This window comes from Chiloscyllium plagiosum, unplaced genomic scaffold (genome assembly GCF_037043375.1).
Source record: "Chiloscyllium plagiosum isolate Xiang-an unplaced genomic scaffold, Cpla_swu_hap1 HiC_scaffold_5, whole genome shotgun sequence".
Lineage (NCBI taxonomy): Eukaryota > Metazoa > Chordata > Chondrichthyes > Orectolobiformes > Hemiscylliidae > Chiloscyllium > Chiloscyllium plagiosum.
The window spans coordinates 10043841-10065847 of NW_028270143.1; the positions used below are offsets into that span (position 1 = coordinate 10043841).

The 22007-nt window shown below is 40.5% G+C and overlaps 1 long non-coding RNA gene across 1 annotated transcript in view; it reads left to right on the forward strand.

The window, feature by feature from the left end:
* LOC148149870 (uncharacterized) overlaps positions 1-17349 on the forward strand; it is a 97297-nt gene extending 79948 nt beyond the window's left edge. The window contains exon 4 of the long non-coding RNA XR_015757074.1: positions 16874-17349. This is a non-coding gene — a long non-coding RNA (uncharacterized LOC148149870). The remainder of the gene's footprint in view (positions 1-16873) is intronic.
* Positions 17350-22007: the final 4658 nt, after the last annotated feature.

The window sequence follows — 22007 nt, forward strand, 5'->3', positions numbered from 1 at the left end:
GGTAGCTGGAGAATTTCAATTCTACTTCCAAATAAAATGTGAGTAGCATAATGGCGGTGATTAAACTGCTCTGCGTGGGAGTGGGGTATTCAATGTCCATCACCCAGATTGCCTCGCTAGCACCACTATTGTCCAAGTTGCCTGAGTGCTGAAGGCAGCTGGTGATGGGCATCGCCTACTAGACTTGGCCTTCACCATCTAGCTTTCACTGATCCATCTTCCCATGTGAGGAGTGATCATGGCACGGTCTTCACGTAGATGAAGTTCTCCCTTTGTACTAAGGGTTTCTCCCACTATATTATGTGGTGCTAATACCATGTAAAATGGAATAGATTCAGAACAGATGTCGCAGCTCAAACGTGAACACCCATGAGGCACTATGGGCAGTGATCACCAGCAGAATTGTGAATTATCACAATCTGTGACCCCGCTGTAGCATTACTGTCAAGCCAGGGCACCATCTCTGATTCACTGAGGAATGAAGAACAGCATATCAGCAGCAGCATCAGATAACCTAAACAGGAGGTGCCAACCTCCTGAAACTGGAGTCTATGATGATATGAATGCTAAGGTGTGAATTTTTATTTTATTCACTTGTGGAACATGGGCATTGCTGGCTGGCCAGCATTTATTTCCCATCCCTAGTTGCCCTTGAGAAGGTAGTGGTGAGCTGCCTTCTTGAACCACTGCAGTCCATGAGCTGTATGTCGACACACAATGCCCTTAGAGAGGGCGTTTCAGGATTTTGACCCAGTGACATTGAGGGTACAGTGATATATTTCCACATTCGGATGAAAAGTGGTTTGGAGGGGAACCTGCAGGTGATGGTGTTTTGTACATATGCAGCCCTTGTCCTTCTAGATGGAAGTGGTCATGGGTTTGGAAGTTGCTCTCTGAGGATCTTTGGCAAATTTCTGCAGTGCATTTTGTAGATAGTACACACTACTGCTACTGATCGTCAGTGGTGGAGGAAGTGGATACAGTGGCAATTAAGCAGGCTGCTTTGACCTGGAAGGTGTCAAGTTTCTTGTGTGTTCCTGGAGCTGCATCCATCCAAGCAGGTGGGGAGTATCCCATCACACTCCTGACTTAGTAGCGTGAATAGTGTTTGTAGTATGAAAATATGACATCAAGATATAAAACAAAATTCTTCAGTTCTGCACATCCAATCAAGAAATTATCTTAAACAATTGGAGAGCTAGCACGAGTTAATGGTTTCACAACCATCCCCAACCTCAACTGGCTAAGTTACTGTTCCAGAGAACTGGCATCGACCCAACAAGCAAAACAGCCTCCTGGCTGTGATGTGTCAAGTCCATAGTTCGAAGCCAGCAGTGTGGTGGGATGTTTTCCTCTTGCCAATACAACTCCAACTCAAGAAGCTCAAATCCATCCAAAAACTTAGATCACAAACCATTCATCCCCTTAAACATTCACTCACACTACTACTGACTCATAATGAGGGCAGTGTGTGTTTTCTATAAGATACTCTTCAGCAGTTCACTCAAACTTCTTTGACAATATCTTCCAAACCCATAACCCAAATGGTAAGGAAGTAAGGCAGCAGATGCTTGGGAACCTCGTCATCCGCAAGCTCTCCTCCATGCCATAGAGTTCCTAGACATACAAAAAAATTGTCATACCTTGATTATTCGGGAACACTCTCCCTAACAGGACTGTGAGGGTATTAAAATCACATGGACTGCAGTGATTCATGAAGGCAAATGCCACCACTTAACAGGGGTGATTAAAAGTGTTGTGACGAAATGTGTATAATTTATATACAAAGGCCATTTTTGAAGCTCACATTTTAAAATCATGACATTCCCCTTCTGGCAAGTTACTTCTGGGAAGGCTGTTATTTTAGGGTCATGGAGTCCAAATCCAGCATTGCTCAGAAAGTAAGCAACCCCTATGGTGTTAACGGAAAATTACTTATACTGCAGTGGTTATCTCAAGTAGAAAAATAATGAAGACCTTTAGCTTGTTTCCACTTCCGAATAATCAAGGATTGATTTTATTTTTTGCTTAGGAAAGTTAATGATAGAAAGGTTAGAAACAAAAACAGATATTGCTGAAAAAAACCTAGGAGGGCTGGCAACATCTGTGGACAGAAGAATTCAGGTTCAGTGACCTTCCTCAAGAAGAGATAGTTCAGAAACTTCAGATCGAAAGTTTAGACCAGCCCTGCCACCAGTTACTAATTGTGATTGGAGTAAGAAGCAAGTTGAGTTTTCTCTCCTTACAGGAGTACACGACAGTGCAGGGAAAGCACAGTCCCCTCAGTAAAAGGGTACTTTGTCAAACTTCCAAACCAGGAGAAATCTGTAATCTATTGGAATTGTGAAAGTTTAAGCAGTCAGAATTGTGGTAGAGTTCATGTTGGCAGGTTTGAAAAGCACTTATCAAATTGTATCTGCAATTCACAGCAAGGAAACTGCCCTGAGTTAGTTCAGTAGAACCCTAAGGAGTTGAGAGATTAGGTACAATTTCTCTGCATTTTAATCTCTGTCAATAGCTCATGTTAGGTAACAGGTAGAAACTTTGTTTTGCTGTGTGTTTTAAGATTTTTTTGAACAGTCATCTGTAACTAGAATGCTTGGTTTATTAATTTTGATTTGTATAATATGCTTCTGTTCTGTTGTTAAAGAAACCCAGCAGTCTTGTGTGACTATATTTCAATAACTGACCACCACATTAAGAGTGTTAGAAAAAAGATACAACCTACCATGCCAGATTTCAATCTGGGATTTGACTTCTCGAATAGTATAATTATTTGGGTTTGTAATGGTGTGTGATAATTGCTGGACTTGCCAGTACCACTCATAATTTATGAATGAATAGATAAAGGACCCTATCTTTGATATTATGTCCTTTTACCTTTTGCTGATTTGCTGCTCTAACATAATGGGTATTTTATGGCATCATCAGCTGATTTTTCTGTTTCTTGTCTTTTATTTTGGTTAAGTTTATCTTTTCACTAAAATATCAGAGGAATCTGAATCCATCTTAAACAGAGCAGACTTACATCAAAGATGGGTTAAGCATAGTTTTTTTACAGAAGTTTCACTGAGCCTTTTGAAGATTTTCATCCAGCAAAATTCTCTATAATAATAATATAAGCTATCTATTTTAGAGGGTTCAAGTTTTCATGTTCATTAGTATTACTTTAATATGTTTAGAACTTGCCTTTCAGTGGATTATTGTAGCTTGTAGGTGTATGGAGCAAGTGCAACATAATATTATCTTTTAATGTTGGCTAACAACAGAAATTGTCAATAATTTTGTAGTACTCTCTTTGTATTGCACAGTAATGTTTTTGATAGTTTATAAAAGTTGCCTCAAATAAAAATGCAACATCCAGCTTTTATGAATTTAGAATCTGGAAACGCAGAATATAAATGAGGAGTATATTTATAAATAATAATACTCCAATGCAGTTTAGTGTGAAGGTTGTTCACTTGTGACTAGTCCCAGACCTGAAAACTGAACAAAAGTGACACTGTATAGAAAGGATGAATGATGTAAGCAATACTTTATGGAAATCAAGTTAGCAGACCACAAGACACCCAAGATGAACACCACCAGATGGTTAATATTTTAGTAAATCACTACTTATAAGTCATTCAGTTGTGCTCAGTCAGTTACATCAGTATATAGTTTGAACAGTTGCTACTGGAAGAAATGACCAGCTGCTCAAAGCATGGTGTTAATTTGCCAAATTGTTAATGTTTGATTGGGGGACAGAAATTGAACCTCTCAAATTAATTTATTCCTCTTATAAAAAGCACATTGGCTTTGTGCTCTTTAGACTGACGATTGTTATTGAGCTACTTGTGATTTCTTCCTTTTGCTTTGGGATTTTTGTTGGTGCAGCTTCCTTTTTAAGCTTGTTTGTTCTAATATAAGTGCGGCTTTTTCTTCACTCGGGGTTTTGTTCTACTTTCTCTGATCCTTTCATTGCCTTTTTGTCTCACCCTGGGAGGCCTCTTCCTCAGACATGCCATTAAGCTCTTAAGTGCTTCCAACCTATTTTTCACATTCTTCCCTTAAAGCTATGTGCCCTATGTTAATCCTATTTTGAATGTATTTTCATCAACTCATCAGTCTTTCTCTGCACTTCAAGTTACAGGATGTCTCAGCAGGCTTTTTTTTACTTTGCCTATATCTTTTGTCTGGTTTATCATGGTTGTTATAATTATTTCATGTGTCTCTATGTTACAGTCTTGTATTTCATTCCCATTTCTGTGTTGTGATCTTGTGTTTCTAGCTGTTTTATTTATTGCTTTTATTACACTATTTCTCCCTTGTACCATATTTTTAATCTGTTATACTTCAATGCTGGTGAGTCATTTGCTTCATGATTCATGATTCATCGCAAGTCCTGCTAATCATTTCCAACAGTTTCATATATCGTTAGTTTGCTCCTCATTGGCCACTGAGTGTGGAGGGTTTTCTCATCAGTTATGCCACTGCATCCCCTCAGTCACCTCTCTTAGCAGCAGCTCACTTCAGTTACCTCATTTAGAATAGTTATTACAATTATATTTTCAACACATCCTGTACTATACCTAGAACCTTCCTATTTCATATCATTCTTGCCATGGGTTAATTTGTTTGCAGTTTGAAGCAACTTTATTATTCTTTAGTCTTTAGTATGAGTATAATCATAACATATTGGCTGACTCTCTACAATTCTGGTGAAGGGTTTTTTTTTCTCTGAGAGACAGGTGAATTGTAAGTCAAAAGAGTAGTGCTGGAAAAGCACAGCAAGTCAGGCAGCAGGGAAAAGCCCTTCATCAGGAATGTGCCCAAAACATTGATTCTCCTTCTCCTTGGATGCTGCCTGACCTGCTATGTTATTCCAGCACCACACTCTTGACTCTGATCTCCAATATCTGCAGTCCTCACTTTCTCCTAGGTGAAGTCTAATCCTATCCAAAGAACAAGACTGTTTTCCAAACTCACATGCATTGAAAGCAGTGAAATTTATGCTGGGGATGACCAAAATTCTCCATACCGTTAAAACCAAAATCTCACCTTCCACTATTTTTCCATCCCCTTCTCAGTCATTTTAGTGCCTGTTGGCTGTTCCTGAAGGTCAGAAAAAAGTGCAGATACCATGAGGCGCGGCTAGAAAATTGATGGAGCTAACAGGACCAAGAGAGAAACTCAGATAGTCTGCAAATGGACAGCCACGGAAATCATAAGTGCATTCATTTAAAGCAGATAAATGTCGGACAATTTGGGAATTTTTTGGGAGGCTTCATTACAGCCACAAAAGGCAGGAGTTCTTCATGACAGAGGGTGATAATCCTCGATTATAGTCACAAGAGAATGGGAATAGAAGGTTGAGGGGTGATCTGATTAAAGTCTTCAAGGTATTAATGATAAATGTCAAGGTAGCTAAAGATAAATTATCTCCACTGGTTAGAGGTTCTAGAACCAAGAGGCATAGTCTAAAAATTAGGGCCAGACCATTCAGGAGAGATGTTAGGAAACGTACTACACACAAAAGGTGATGGAGTTCTGAAATTCTCTTTCGCAAATGGTGGTTCACGCTAGATCAATTGTTAATTTTAAATCTGAGTTAGATACATTTTTGTTAAGCAAAGGTATAAAGGGAAATGGGCCAAAGGCAGATATATGGAGTTAGGCCACAGATAAGCCATGTTGGCGCTGAATGGTGGAACGGACTTGAGGGTCTGATTGGCCTACTCCTGTACTTATCTTCCTAATGCTCCATTGCAGCCAAAAAGAGGGACAAACCCTCTAAAACAGTAACAAAGCCTGGTAAAGCTACCATTACTGCAAATTAAAAATCTTCAAAGATGACCAAATACCGAATTACATTAGGAAGCCAGGACATCAGAAATAGTGGGTGGAATTTGCCTAGCCCCTGAATGACAGGGACGTTAGCAAGTTTGTTAGGAAAATATGGTGAGATTGATACGATTCTCACCATTGAGAAGAACAGTCCAATTCCATCACCAAGTTTTTAATGGCGATACAAGATTCTTACCAATTAGTGGCAAGAGACCTATTCACATCCATTAGCATGCCATTATGACCTAATCTTGCCTCATTAATATGTGGTTTCCTATTTTCCCATGCACCAGATAGAAACTGGAGAGAGACAATTCCCTACATGAAAGACAGAGAGGGTATCTGGCAGCTCCAGCTTACTGATGGCTCCTCTGGGCCACCATCTTGGGCAGTAGCCATGTGCATCCACCTGTCCATAGAGGTTGACATCAGATATATACCAGCCTCACTGCAGCCTTATGGCACATCTCTGACTCATTCACAATACAGTTCTACACTTCAATGCTGCACTTTGGAGAACTCCACAGTGATGATTTAATGTAGTTGCCAGGACACGCAGGAATAGACTTGCATTTCTTTAGTGGTGCTGGAAGAGCACAGCAATTCAGGCAGCATCCGAGGACATGCCGAGGACTGATCCAGAATCTGATTTCCAGCATCTGCAGTCATTGTTTTTACCTCCTTGCATTTCTTTAGGTTTGGTCCATTCGTCAAATCTAATGGAATGTTTCAAGCAAACATTAATCTGACACAATTCAGCACAGCAGTAGCAAGATAAATTCGCTGTATCTGCATAGTTGATGAAAGTCTGGCTAACCTATCCAAAAAAACAAAATTTTCACGGAACATCTTGCAAATAATACCTTGTGGTAAGTCCCATTACATGAGCAATCCTAATTATTGATCACATTTATAACTTCTTTTGGAACATTTTGAGTTTCCAGGTTACCATTTACAACTGTCTCCACCCCAGAAATTTTCCAATGAGAATTGTCAAATGTTTTGCAAGGTCTCTGTGGAGCAATATGCCACATGGATGACAAACTTGTCCAGAGAGAAACAGCTGAAAAGCATGATAATGCAACATTCAAGTGCTTAAACATAAGGTCCTTTTCTTTTAATGACAAGTGCGTATTCTCCAAAGGAGTCATTGTTTTGCAATACATTATCAACAGTGAACGCATAATTGCTAATCCTTAGAAAACTGAAGCCATTATTGGATTTCTCAACACCCAAGTTAGTCCAGGATCTTCAAGAATTCTTGAACATGCTAATTCAGTTGGCAAAATGTTTGCCTAACCCAACAACCATGACAATATTTAAAAAAGATACAAGGATAGTGTTAGAATTGTCATCAAGAGAGCACTTTTGAGAACATTAAGGAAATGTTGACATTGATAGATGTCTTAGCACTTTGTATTATCCATTTCCAATGATAATAACAATTAATGCTTCAACTGCAGGTTTAAGAGGAATACTCTTCCAGGTGCAGCCCAGTGGTTGGCGCTAACTGGCCTATTATTCATCATGGGCATTGCCTCAGTATGTTTTAATTGTGAAGGAGCTCTCAATTACACTGGCTTGTGAGAGGTTTTCAGACGACTTCCTTTATCTGACAAGATCATTGAATCAGATCACAAACCTCTAGTTTCACTACAGGCTAAAAAGGAACTTGCAAGAATACAGGAGGATAAAGATTATAACATTCCCCCATGAGATTCGCCAATGAAACAATGCATGCGCAGAGAAACTGAAAATAATGACAAATGTGCTCTCCAGATCAATAGCTGAAACCCTTACTAGTCAATAGGCTGATTTTGTCCATGGAATTGAGTTGTACAGTCCACAGCAGCACATGGCTGGCAAGCCACACTGGCATAGTTTCAACATCCATTAATATTGCATTGAGGGTTGTCCACATGGTAAGTCTAGTGGTGTGGCCATGAAAACATATTTGGAACAAAGGAATTGTTTTATTATTGTTAATGACCAGCTAGAGTATAAGGTAAAAACTGGCTCCAGCTTTACTTTAACAGGATATTGTGGGGGACCTTCACTAAGGACATTTGGGAATCACCATGTGATGGACCAAAGTACATTGGCCAGTATAATGGTAGGAACTGCTGCCACTGTATATCAGTGCTAAAGGGAGTGGATTTTAAAGGTGGTAGATGGGGTGCCAGTCAAACAGGCTGCTTTGTCCTGGACCTGAGTTGGGAATCGATGTGTATAAAGTTTTCTGCGAGTTGCTGTAAGCTTGGATTAACTGAACTAGTAACTGGCCTGTTTTTTCAAATGTGTCTGAAGTTAATATTGAACTAGTGGGTGGCACGGTGGCACAGTGGTTAGCACTGCTGCCTCACAGCGCCAGAGACCCGGGTTCAACTCCCGCCTCAGGCGACTCTCTGTGTGGAGTTTGCACATTCTCCACGTGGGTTTCCTCCGGGTGCTCCGGTTTCCTCCCACAATCCAAAAATGTGCAGGTTAGGTGAATTGGCCATGCTAAATTGCCCATAGTGTTAGGTGAAGGGGTAAACGTAGGAGTATGGGTCTGGGTGGTATACGCTTCGGCGGGTCGGTGTGGACTTGTTGGGCCGAAGGGCCTGTTTCCACACTGTAAGTAATCTAATTTAATCTAGTGTAACCATGGAAATTTATTTCAAAAACATTTTGGAAGCCTTGCTTCAGAGGAAAGGGTTTTTGTGTGCAAATGTTTTTTAACAGATTTTTAGAGAGTTCTGGAATTTGTTTATTAACTGAGAGACATTTAATTTCACTTTAGATAATGTCAGTCCTGTGAAGTCCTTAGAACAAGATGGCTTCATAGGGAAATGCTTTTGTGAAGAGAATAATAGATTTACTGAATTAGATTAACTTGGAGTAAAAAGGTTAATGTTAGTTCCAAAGCAGAAGTGTTAGGATTAAAAACCCAGAAATGGTTATTTAAGCTGAGTACATTTTACTGCTCCTCGGATGCTGCCTGAACTGCTGTGCTTTTCCAGCACCACTAATCCAGAATCTGGTTTCCAGCATCTGCAGTCTTTGTTTTTACCTCGTTGATTTTAACCCTATTGCAAATCCTCTTGCAAGGGTGCCTGCATTGAAGAAGTTTTCCTCCTCTCTCTACAAGAATCTCTATGCTACTTTCTCGCCACCCCACCCTCCTCCAGCTTATCTCCCCACTCTTCAGGCTCTCTGCCTTTATTCCTGATGAAGGGCTTTTGCCCGAAAGTCGATTTTACTGCCCCTCGGATGCTGTGCTCTTTCAGCATCACTAATCCAGAATCTGGTTTCCAGCATCTGCAGTCATTGTTTTTACCTGAGTACATTGAAACTCAAGGGTATGATAGCTCCTGGAAGAAATTATTTGTATTTTCATTTGAAAAGACCTACCAAATAAACCTGCTGAGATGATAGTAGCAGGACTCTGGTGTGACATTATGCAAGTGACGTGGTAAGTACTATACAAGGACTGGTACTTCAAATACTATATAAAAGCTGAATTGAATTGAACTGAATTAGCTTTATTTTCACATGTGCACAGATGAGTACAGGAAAAAGTTTACAAGTTGCCATCTTAGGTACAAAGGTACCTAGGTATAGATTCTTAAATACAAATTGTTAGGAAATAAAACAACGAAGAAGTAAAAAGTCAGTCATTACAGATCTTAAAAGTCCAAAATCATAGTAATCAATTAGAAAAATAAAGACATAAGAAGTTCAGAATAGCAGCTGTTTGGTTATCCTTCAATTTATAAAGGAGCATTTGAGATTAAAGGGATTACGCCTTTACTGTTTTTAAAAAAAAATCTTTGTATTTGTTACAAGTGGATAGTTTGGTTTACTGTATTTGAAATAAACTTCATTTTTGTTGTCAAAGCAAAGTCAGCATCATGTGCTTTTTGATTCAGTAAGAGACTACTTTGTCAAACCCAAAACAAATAAAACTATGATCTGGAAAGCCAGGTTCCTGACAGGCCTCTGATTTGTCAGATAATAATATCTGCTGGAATGATTACAATGATGTCGAGCCTCTTGAGCATTGTTGGAGAAACCGCACCCAGGAAGACAGAAATGATTCCACCACACTCCTGAATTGTGCCAAATCAACGATGGACAGAGATTGGAGAGTCAGGAGGTGAGTTAATGACTGTCGGATTCCCAACCTCTGATCTGCTGTTTAGATTAGATTAGATTAGATTACAGTGTGGAAACAGGCCCTTCGGCCCAACAAGTCCACACCGACCCGCCGAAGCGAAACCCACCCATACCCCTACATTTACCCCTCACCTAACACTACAGGCAATTTAGTATGGCCAATTCACCTGACCCTGCACATCTTTGGATGGTGGGAGAAAACCGGAGCACCCGGAGGAAACCCACGCAGACACGGGGAGAACGTGCAAACTCCACACAGTTAGTCGCCTGAGGCGGGAATTGAACCCGGGTCTCTGGCGCTGTGAGGCAGCAGTGCTAACCACTGTGCCACCGTGCCGCCGTTGCCACGGTGTTTATACAACTAATCTAGTTCATGTTTTGCTCAATGCACCCTCCCCCAGAACATTGATAATAGAAAATTCAGCGATGGTAATGCCATTGAGTTTCAAGGGACAATCTTAGAGTCAGACAATACAGAAGCAGTCCCAGATATCTATGCTGACCAATAAACACCATACTACACTAATCCCACTTATCTGCACTTGGTTCATGGCTACCATGAACTGTTATTTTAAGTGCTCATCCAAATGCTTTGAAAGTGTTGTGAGAGTGCCTACCTCTATCAACCTGTCAGGCAGCACATTCCATATTTTTACCACCCTCTGGGTGAACAACATTTTGCTCAGATCGCCCCTAAACTACTTCATCCTCATCTTAAACTTATGCCATCTGCCAGGGGGAAAGGGTTCTCACAACCCACTCCATCTTTGACTCTCATACTTTTGTGTAATTTTGAGGCACAACTTGCAATGTTGGTGGAAGCATAAATTGCAGATCAGTCATGTTTTCCACATCACCCATATTGCTATGGAAATATTTAAAACAAATGTTTGTTCTGGAGCACGGGTCTTCAGGAGTGGTAATAAAAGCAAAATACTGCAGGTGCTGAATATCTGCAAAAAATGAAGAAAATGCAGAGATGCTGTCAGATTTGTGGAGTTTCTCCAACATTTTCTGTTTCTTTCTGTTCAGTGCTGTTGGCATGGCTCATAACCTCTGCAGGACTAATGCATGATCTGTCCTTTTTGTCTTGTAGACAGAATTGAATTGAACCAGCATTTATGCTACTTGGGACCTTAGAAAGATTTTGAAATGGATCATCTACTTGACAGTTCTAACTGTGGATGGACACAAATGCTTCACAGGTGTACAAATGTGTTGAACTTGCCATCATTGAGGAGGGAGGTGTTTTGGAGTATACCTCTCTTGTCAATGTTGATATTGTTTGACATCATGATGACTGCAAAAGCTAAGGCTGAAGCATACACAGTAATCTTCAGCCAGAAGTGCCGAGTGGATGATGATCCACCTCCATCACAGATGCCAATCCTCTGACAATTCGATTTACTCCATGTCTTATCAAGAAATGGCTGGAGGTACTGGATACTTCAAAGGCTATGACCCCTGACAACATTTTGGCAATAATTTGAAGGTTTGAGCTTTAGAACTCAATGCTTCTCTAGCCAAGCTCTTCCAGGACAGTTATGACACTGGCATCTACCAGATAATGTAGAAAATTGTATAACTCACCTCCTGACTCCACAAAGGCTGTCCACCATCTGCAAAGCACAAGTTAAGACTGTGATGGAATACTCCCTTCTTGCCTGGATGGATGCAACTCCAACAACACTCAAGAAGTTTGACACCATCCAGGACAAAGCAGCCTGCTTGTTTTGTACCACATCCACAAACAGCCACTCCCTCCATCACTGACACTCAGTAGCAGCAGGGTATACTATCTACAAGATGCACTGCAGAACTTCATCAAAGATCCTTCAATAGCACCTTCAAAATCTACAGCCACTTCCATCTACAAGGACAAGGGCAGCAGATATATAGGAATTCTACCACCTGCAAGTTCCCCTCCAAGTCACTCACCATCCTGACTGGGAAACATATCACCATTCCTTAATTGTTGCTGGGTCAAAACCCTGGAATTCCCTTCCTAACTGCATCGTGGGTCAACCTATAATACTTGGACTGCAGCAGTTCAAAAAGGCAACTTACCACCAACTCCATGAGGGTAATAGTGAAGGGGCAATAAATGCTGGCCCAGCCAGCGATACTCGCATTCCAGGAGTGAGTAATAAAAATGTCTGGATGTGTCAGGACTGCAGAGCTTTGGTCTGATCTGTGGTGGTAGGATCATGTAGCTCTGTCTATTGCATTCTGTTCTCGATATGTGACATGCAATTAGTTCTGTAGCTTCATTAGATTTGCACCTCATGCAGAGATGTGCCTGGTGCTAATCCTGGCATGGCCTGCTGCTCCTTTTACTGAAGAAGAATGATCCCCTGGCTTGGTGGTAATAGTAGAGTATATTCTGGACCAGGAGATTCCTCATTGTGATTTGAGTACAATTCTGCTGCTGTTGATGGCCCACTGCACCTCACGGATATCCTGTCTTGAGGTAATTTGAGTCTATTTGCAGTCAGTAAGGATGAGGTTGAGTAAGATTTTCCCTTTTGTTGGTTCCCTCACCAACTGCTGTGGACCCAGTTCAGCAACTATGTCCTTTCGGATTTGGCCAGCTCAGTTAGTATTTGTGCTGTTGAGCCACACTTGGTGATATATGTTGAAGTCTCCCACCCAGGGTACATACCATACCTGTACCACTCTCAGTATTCAATCTCGAAGAGTACTCATTGATAAGGTGAGGGGCTAGCAGGAATCTTGCCTGACATCACAAGGCATCTTGGGGTGCATAGTCACTGTTGAGGACTCCCCTCCTAGGGTAAGTTGTTCCTGACTGTATATCACTGTGACGTTTACCACCTCTAGTCGGTTTGTCCTTCTTGTAGGGAGAACATATGCAGGAATAATGGTGCTGGTGCCTGGGACTTTGTATGGTACAAGGCCATGAGCAAAACTATATCAAAATCTTGTTGGTCGAGCTTATGGAGCAGTTATCTCAAGGATGTTAATAAGGAAACTTTGCTGAGTTGGCAGAGCTGTGTATAGCATTGTTGTATCCAGTGCCTAGATCAATGTCAGGTGGCCCAAAGGATTCATTCCTTTATTGACATTTTGTAATAATTTCATACAACTAAGTGGTGGCTTGACCATTTTAGAGGGTAGTCGTGAGTCAACTGATCTGGAGTCACTTGTAGGCCAGATCAATTAAGGATTTCAGAACTAAATCTTATCTGGCTCACTAATCAACAAAGGTTTCATGGCCAGAATTAGACAAGCTTCTAGTTCTAGATATTTCTTGAATTAAAACTTCACCATCTCCTTCAGTGGGATTTGAACCCATGTACCTAGAGGGTCAGGCTAAGTGTACTCAATTATTGGGTGAGTGACATTACCCAACCATGCCACCATCGGAAAGATAGTCTGAAGATGAAAGTTTCATGTATTCACAGTGTGCAGAATACAACCAAGTACATAATAATAATGCTGCAGAAAATACTAGAATTCTGACTGAGTGGGACGGGAGAGTAGGTGGTGACTTAATAAAGTATATCAAAAGCAATAGATTGTTGAGCTCTGTTAAAATTTATTTCTTCCTATGTGGTAAATCTGACAATGTGAGTGTTGAGTCAGAATGTTCTTGAATTTTGAGGAGAATTCTTAAGAGCAAGTAGAAGAAGCAACTGTCCCCAAGCATAAAACTTGGTAGACATTGAACAAGAGATATAAGACTTGATGGTTGGAAGCTCTGCCTAAATTATACTCATCTATATTCTACAGTTCGGGGCTAATGCTTTGATAAAATGTACTATAATTTCATATACTGAGGTAAATTCAGATTGACTCCTCATTCAGAATAAAGCAAACTTAATACGTTAAAATTGTATGACTGAGTATGCAAGTGGTTTTTTTTTCCCAGGCTGTCAGAGACTACATAGTGATGGGTTTCCAACCTGTGCTCTTTGCTGTTGTTCAGAGTTTATCGAGCTGTTCGATATCCAAAGTGAAATGCGTAAGAGTGTCATTAACTTATGCTTCTTGCTAATGGACATGTCACTAAACTGTCAATGATCATAATTTACATTTTAAATGACCTCTAACAAAATGTACTGGGCCGTGTCACATGGTTTAGCCCACTGTGCTGATCAGGGGAGAATTTGCAGCAGAACACCGAGGGGACATGTTTTTTTCAAATTCTTGCTGGCTGTTTCACATGTTGTCTCATAAAGTTGCTGAACTATGTCAAATTAACCCAAACTGACCTGAAATGTGTCACTTCAATTTGAAATTCTCCACACATTTATGAACATTAAAGTAGTCTTGTAAATGCAATCAAATACTGGATCTTCACATCCAAATATCCATTGGATAGTAGAGAGGAGCAGCAAGTTGGAAGTGAACAACTCAGTCAAGCAGTTCTAATGATACAAAATACCAGAATAAAGTTCAAGTTGTTTATGAATATGTCAAACTTTATGATGGATGTACTGACTGAAACTTATCATCAGCTATTTGTTATTCTTCACAAAATGTATTGAATATTCAACTTTTCAGAGCATTTTCTTACTGCCATGTAGTGGGTTGCCGTGAAACACTGATTTAAGTGAGACAATAATGAAGATTGAAGTGATGGAGATATATGGCAAGAGGTGACAGATATGATAGTATTCTGAGATTTACGTTGGCAGCTGATTACTGAGACATAAACTGTGGAGGAAATATTGGATGTTATTTTCGATTGCTAGTCATCCATTTCTTGCCTGAAAAACAGGCATTGAGCAGTTTAAAATCAGAGGGCACCTGATTGATGTCCAATGTCTGCTCATTTTTGGTGTCCAAATCTTCTTTCAGGCAAGCTGATAAATGGGTGAGCAGTCCACTGTCTGTTTGCATTTGCAATGCAACTTAAATGTCCAAACAGAAGTTGTAATTTGAATTCCATATACCTTTTGTGGTTGTGTATCTAAAACTACTGTCAGGCATTACTGTTGAACCACTGTGTGATATCGTTGCCCCATGACGCTGAATTCAGTCTACAGAAGCAGCAGCTCTGTGCTCACATACCATTAGTCTCCTGTTTGACATTATCTGTATATAGCCTTATCATCAAATAAAGCACCTAGGTTATTGTTAACAAATTATTGTGATGTGATTGGTATATTCACAGAAGAACATAATAATAGGTATCCTCCAGTGTTTGTCAGAATCCACTTACAAGTTTCAAATTCAAAGAAATGGCTCAAAAATGTGTGCAAGGGTATCATTGAGCAGGGAGAGACTGGAATGATGAGAATACTGTGAGCCATTGCTTGTCTAAGCTTGACATCTTCCAGGACTGTCAGCCAAATCTGCTGGCTAGCTCCAAATGGAGGCTAATCAATTTCCTGTCCATCCATTAAACTGCAATGAGGTACCACTTTGGCACCCATAGTTCAATAGTGGCATTCAAGTAATAACTGAATCTGTTTTCACCACTAGCAGACAATTTAGCCACTTGCAAACTGTTTTGTACAGATGACCAAAATCACTCTATTAGTTTATCTCTTATGCCACAGTTTCATCTGCATCACATCTAATATCAAATATCAAATTGAGTCAAACAAAGAAAACACAATGCTCTCTTTTTAATACTGCCTCAGCCTTTCATAAGGTTTTCTGTGACAACAGCTTTGCAAGTAGGGCTGTGTTAAGAGTATTGTGGTTGAAGTTCAATTTTGTTTTTGTCAATTTTCTAGTTAGAATGTGGGTGTAAGTTAGTAGACAAACATCTCATACCTGAACAGTATCAGAAACACAAATTTTTCACATTAGGGCTGCTGCACTTAGAATTGCTTGGTTTATGTGTAGTCTAAAAATGATCCTTAAAGGGACTGCAATAAAAAGTGATATTTTACAAATGTATTTATCTCAATGTGGAGTAGGAATTGTCCTATCATCTCCACATTGAAATTACAGCCTGTTGCCAGTCACTACACTCACCCCTTTGAGATTGCTGTCCTCTCAGGATGCTCACTCATTAACTTTAACCCCTTAGCCATTATTTTTGTGGGCCCATTTTGGCTGTGCCATCCTTCATGTGACCGATGGGCTTGGGTCAGGGCTAGTGCTTAGAGCTAACCAGCAATGTACGGTGCCACTGGTGAAGTAATTTGCTGTGGTCTAACCATCAGCCTTTGTGGATATGTCCAGTGTGCACTGCCCTGAAATATGGGCTAACGCATTTTATTATCTTATGTTTTCCTGACGAAGATTTAATTAGGAAATTGATCTATTGAAGTCACTAGGAAATAGTGTGGCTATCATCTGTGATTAGTATGTCCTTGTCTGGAGTTAATTACATTCTATCAAATTATCACTGCATAGAATAAATTTGCTGTGGACAAGCCGCAACTGACTCAGTTGATAGTACTTTACCATTAGAACAGAAATCCTGACTTTTAAATGCAATGCTAAACTAAGGCTCTTCCTCAGGTCAATGTAAAGATCCAGTGCTACTATTTGATGAAGAACATGAATTTCTTAACATTTCTCCTTCAAAAAGTATAATGTAAAACAGCTTCAAAAATCTGAATGTAGTTTTGCTAGGAATTCAATAATTGCAGAGCTTGCACATGTTAAAAGCTTTTCAACCATGACAGCCATACTATCCTAATAGGTTGTACACCTTTCTCTTCTCTCATTGGATAAAATATCATGCAACTGATGGTAAAAGGAATTAACTGGGAGTGGATAGGCATGTCTCCATGACCTAATCCCCATGGAAATGACATTAATGTCTAATATTCCTTTGCACATCGCACTTCCTCATAATCACATAATTTCATAATCTGTTCTAAATGAAAAGTGACAGCTGTTTTAAACACACATTTGTTGCTTTTCCACGTTTCCTCATCACACTTGTCTCTTTTTCTTTCAGATACCTATAGCTGCAAACTAGCCAGGCAGTGGAGAAACATCAAGAAGACAGTGATGATGAAGACACAACTCTGTCACTAGATTTCATTCCTACGTTTTCTTATGTTTTAAGGTGCTATTGCTACCTGCACATCGAGATACAAGCCTGGAGTATTTCATGGGAGTCTCCATGTAGAGTGTCCCTGAGGTTGTTTGTTGCTCTTTATCACTAAGTAAGGCTCTTCATCTCTTTATGTAATGCAACACTCTTTTAATTAGATTTTATAATGTACATAGTAAATTATCAAATCCAGCTCTCTAGTGTTGTATGTATGACCTCCCTCTCCTTACATACTCATTCTAAACTAGTGTCTTCTCTCTTACTGATGCCAGAGTCATGTTGTCGGCTAAATTATGATGATTCACACAAATCTCATTGTAGCACGTCTCCCACAAGTTTCTGTTTTCTTGATCTATATTAAACTAGCAGATTACTCTTACTGACATACAAAGTCTTTATATTCATGAATGTCATTTTTGTCATTAGCAGTGTTATCATCATTATCACCATCTCAAGATGATCTGGAACTCTGACTGGACATCCCAGTTGGGTTTGTTGTTTTCAAAGCTACGATAATTGTGTTACATGATGTCTGGATTAGTTGCACCACAGATTCATAGAGCCATACAGCTTGGAAACTGAACCATCAATCCAACTAGTCCATGCTGTCTGATGTAGTGTAGGGATGGTTATCTCATTTTCCTAAGTATCATGCTCAGAATCATTTCTTGGACCAAGTAAAATTAAAGCTTGCCTAATGTTTTTCCTAACTGTCCGCTCAGGTGTTCTGACAACATAAGATCTCAGTTGAACTGTTTCTTGAATGCCTTGGTTTCTTACTGCTTGTCCCTGAAGCAAAATTTCTACCCTGACTGCAATATCAACAGAGTTTACACTCAATATCTAGAATTGTACGACCCCTGCTGTCTTCTACTGTGCCCCTTAAATAGTTTGCTTCACCCTGTCGTGGTCTTTCAAAGTTATGCTTGGTCTGAGGTTACATTCTAAAACTGGCACATCTCTTTTAAATTCCTTCCCATTAGCATTTCTGCTAGCAAGGACCCATTTTTCAATGGTATGGTACTGCAGCTGAGAAGAGCCAATTCTCAGTCTGGACCCATATGCACCAGTGACTTCATACTCTTCACTCTATCTGACTCTTTGAGGATAGAGTGGGTAATTTGTCACCTGGCTACCAACTTGATTGTTGTGCTCTTGCACTACACTCCATGGTTGTCATGGAGTCATGCAGCATGGAAACAGGCCCTTCGGTTCAATTCGTCCATGCCAACCAGGTTTCCTAAATTGAACAACTTCCATTTGCCTGTGTTTGGCCCATGTTCCTCTGAACTTTCTGTATTCATGCATCCATCTAAATGTCTTTTAAATGTTGTAATTGTACCCAACCCTACCCTATAGGGGTGGCATGGTGGCTCAGTGGCTAGCACTACTGCTTCACAGCACCAGGGACCCAGGTTCGATTCGATCCTCGGGTGGCTGTCTGTGTGGAGTTTGCACATTCTCCCCGTGTCTGTGTGGGTTGTCTCTGGGTACTCTGGTTTCCTCCCACAATTCAAAGCTGTGCAGGTCAGGTATTGGCCATGCTAAATTGCCCATAGTGTTAGGTACCTTAGTTATGAGTAAATATAGAGTAGGGGAATGGGTATGGAGGGTTGGTGTAGACTTGTTGGGCAGAAGGGCCTGATTCCATACTATTGGGAATCTAATCTAATCACTTCCTTTGGCATCTTGTTCCAAATACGCACCACCATGTGAAAACATTGCCCCTCAGGTCCCTTTCACTTTAAACCTATGCTCTCTAGTTTTTGGATGCCCCTACCCCAGGGAAACGACCTTGGCTATTCACCTTATCTATTTTTTTCATGATTTTATAATCTCTATAAGGTCACCCCTTGGCCTCCTACTCTCCAGGGAAAAAGGTCCAAGCCTATCCAACCTCTCCTTATAGCTCAAACTTTCCAGACTCAGTAACATCCTTATAAACCTTTTTTGGCAACCCTTCCAGTTTAATGACATCTTTCCTGTAGCAGGGTGACTTGACTTTCCAAAGGATTTTTTTTTGCATTGATTTCAGTATAACCATTCCATAGTCCATCGATAAATTTCCACTCTTGTCAAGTGTTGTTCCTGTGTGTTGTACCCTTTCAGCATTTAGTCCTCTGCACTGTATATTGACCAGCATTGCAGACAGTGTTGTTTGACCACTGTGCACTTCTTGCCCATTGTTTGAGCGGCAAAATCTGAGTTTGTTCACAGCTGCCAGTAAATATCTCTGAAAGTATATATCTCCTCTTTTTCTGCATGATCCACGGCTGCCTTCAACGGTGTATCTGTCATTCCCTGCATTTTACCCGGAACATACTCCATATTTCACCTACCTAAGCCTGAATCTTTGTATACATAGAAGCAATTTGAGAATCTTTGAAATTCTGTGGTTTCAAGATTTTTCAAGACCTGAGATCCATCTCAACTGGGAATTTAAGTTCCACGAATTTATATGTGAACATTTCACGTCGCTCTGTAAACATTAATGCTTCTTTCTTTATACTTGCATCCCATTGTTTAGTCTCCAGTGAAGTTCTTGACATAAGATCGACTGGTTTTCATGTTCCATCAGTTTCTGATGTAATAAGGACTGCTTCTTGTTCTGTTGACAATGCAATAGGAGCCACTATAGAGATTAAGCCTGGATTCTAATGTGGTAACATCAGTAGAAAATCCCTTCTTTTCAATGTTTTTATAACTCCAGTACCATCACCCTGCCCCACTCCCCCTCCCATTTATCTCTCAGCCCCCCCGGCCCACAAACTTCATTCCTGATGAAGGGCTTATGCCCTAAACATTGATTCTCCCGCTCCTCGAATGCTGCCTGACCTGCTGTGCTTTTCCATTCAAGCCACGAGCCTGCATGCGAGCTGTTGCCACCATCTTTGTTCCTGATTGCTACCTGTAGTCCCCACTGAAGGATAATACCAAGACCAATTTCATGCTGTGGGTACTTGTGTTTTTGAATGGATTTCTTTTATTTATTCCTAAAATAAAGGCTACTTTTTTATGAATATAGGAATAATTGAGGCTGCTGATGTATAGTTTTATATTAAAAAAACATGAGCATTGCAGTCAGTTCCTCGGCACTGATTTATTCAGACACTGTAAATCAGTGATATTTGTGGCACATTAAGAGTTACATAGTTACAGCATCATTATAATAACATGTCAAGTCTCCTGACTGACTGTAAGCAACATCAGCAGAATCAGTTATGTGTGTACATCTAGTGTATAACTGTGTTCATCACACTTCAGGCAAGCTGTATTTTTTCAAATGATCATTCACAGAACATTGGTATCACTACCTGGGCTGGCGTTTTTTGTCTATCCTGAATTGCCCATGAGAAAGTGGTGGGGAGCTGCCTTTTTGAACTACTGCAGTCAGTGAGAGTCAGATAAAAGCACAGTGCTGTTAGGAAGGGAATCCCTGGAATTTGACCCAGCACCTGAGGAGGAATGGCAGTATATTTCCAAGTCAAGATTGTATGGCTTGCCAGGGAATGTATTGTTGGTGTTGTTCCTATGCAGCTGTTGCCTTTGACCGTCTGGTTGGTAAAGTTTGCAGGTTTGGAAGGTGCTGTTGAAGGAGCCTTGGTGAATTGTTGCAGAGTTTCTTGTAAAATGAATGTTGAAAGTGTTAGCTGACGTGCCAATCACATGAACCTAGCTTCATGTACTTCAGCCTGGATAGTGTCAAGCTTCATAAATGTTGATGGAGCTGCATCCATCCAGGCAAATGAGCAGTGTCCGACTGGGCTCCTGAATTGTGCCTTATAGGGCAGATTATGGGCAATTTAGCATGGCCGATCCACTTAACCTGAACATTGTTGGACTGTGGGAGGGAACCAGAGCACCTGAGGGAAACCCATGCAGACACAGGGAGAATGTGCAATCGCCACACAATGTGCAACTCCACAATTCCATAGTCGCCCAAGGGTGGAATCGACCCCAGGTTCCTGGCACTATGATGCAGTAGTGCTAACCACTGAGCCACCATGCAAATATTCAGTTTTCCATCAAGGAATTAACTCTCATTGGGTGTCTGATATCCAACTGTTACCCAGGTTTATGATTCATATTTTCACCTTCTATCTCTGGTGAAGACTCTCAGTGGTCTCCTCATGTATATTGTGTTCACTATTTCTGGCTGCTTTAGGATTGTTGGCTGCTTTCGCCTTACAGTAAGGCTCAGGACTGTCTTTAGCTCTGCTGCACTTTTAAATATTGGATGTTTCATTGTCAGAAGCTGACAGCTTCTGGGAGCTTTTGATCTGCTGAATATTTAAAGATAATCTCACAGTTTTCTGACTGGATTTTTTCTTTGTTCTCCTCCTTGGATGGCTGTGATTATTGTAGATTTCTTCAGGCTGTACCCATTGAGTACCATGGTGCCCATTGTTGCAGAATATTTTAGTGGATATGTAAATTAAAAAAATCAGCCAACCATGGTTGACACCATATTATAATGCTGGGGCTGAGAAGCTTTTTGCTGGTAATAGTCTATGACATCATGTGAGGAAAGATGCCCACAGAAATGTTTGGCAGAAATTGTGGTGAACAGGGACAGATTAATTACATATTACTTAATAGCTAGTTACATTGCATCTATAACAACATAATTGTCTCTTGAGAGACATTGGCCTCACCTTAAGAGTACCTCCCCATTACTGCTACTGAAACATTCTCACACAGTTTTGGCAAATAACGTACACTGATGAGTTCCTCCAAGGAAAATCCTCTGTAGTGTGATAGGCAGAGCTTATCTCATGATGTTCCTGACAGATACTGATTGTCATCATGTATTTGTGGGTTCTGGATCACGAGCCTAACCTCAGTGTAGCTTCTCACGTTCACCTCTGACTCCTCCAGTAGTTTTATGTACTATGTCTCACCTACAGAAAGACTAGGGGAAAGATATAAAAGGAACCTAAGGGGCAACTTTTTCACGCAGAGGGTGGTATGTGTATGAAATGAGCTGCCAGAGGAAGTGGTGGAGGCTGGTACAATTATGCAAATGCTTCTGGAG